This window comes from Bombus pyrosoma, unplaced genomic scaffold (genome assembly GCF_014825855.1).
Source record: "Bombus pyrosoma isolate SC7728 unplaced genomic scaffold, ASM1482585v1 HiC_scaffold_4727, whole genome shotgun sequence".
NCBI lineage: Eukaryota > Metazoa > Arthropoda > Insecta > Hymenoptera > Apidae > Bombus > Bombus pyrosoma.
Genome location: NW_025219987.1, coordinates 271,959 through 272,337, shown reverse-complemented (window position 1 = coordinate 272,337; position 379 = coordinate 271,959). Strand labels below are relative to the sequence as shown.

The 379-nt window shown below is 36.1% G+C and overlaps 1 non-coding gene across 1 annotated transcript; it reads left to right on the top strand.

The window, feature by feature from the left end:
• The first annotated feature begins 230 nt into the window (after window positions 1-230).
• Window positions 231-349, top strand: LOC122577563. Its single transcript, XR_006320380.1, has one exon. It is a non-coding gene; the product is annotated as a 5S ribosomal RNA (ribosomal RNA).
• The last annotated feature ends 30 nt before the right edge of the window (window positions 350-379 follow it).

The window sequence follows — 379 nt, the reverse complement described above, 5'->3', positions numbered from 1 at the left end:
TCTGCACGAAAAATAACGTAATCCTAAAAAATCAATTCGGCTTCCTTAACAATCAATTTTTAATAATCTATATTCTAAGTATCAAGAAATTGCAATGTTTTAATATTACGCGACCATTGCCATACATTATATCATTCTCATTTTGGCACACACTAATGTTTCTTTAAATATTCTATTTCCTTTTTTTTTTTTTTGAACATCAAAGACAGACAAGAAAAGTACTTATTTCAGCCAACGCTCATACCGCGCTGAGTGCACTCGTTCTCGTCCGATCACGAAAGTTAAGCAGCGCCGGGCACGGATAGTACTTGGATGGGTGACCGCCTGGGAACTCCGTGTGGTGTTGGCTTTTTTATTTTCCCAATATTTTTTACTTTTC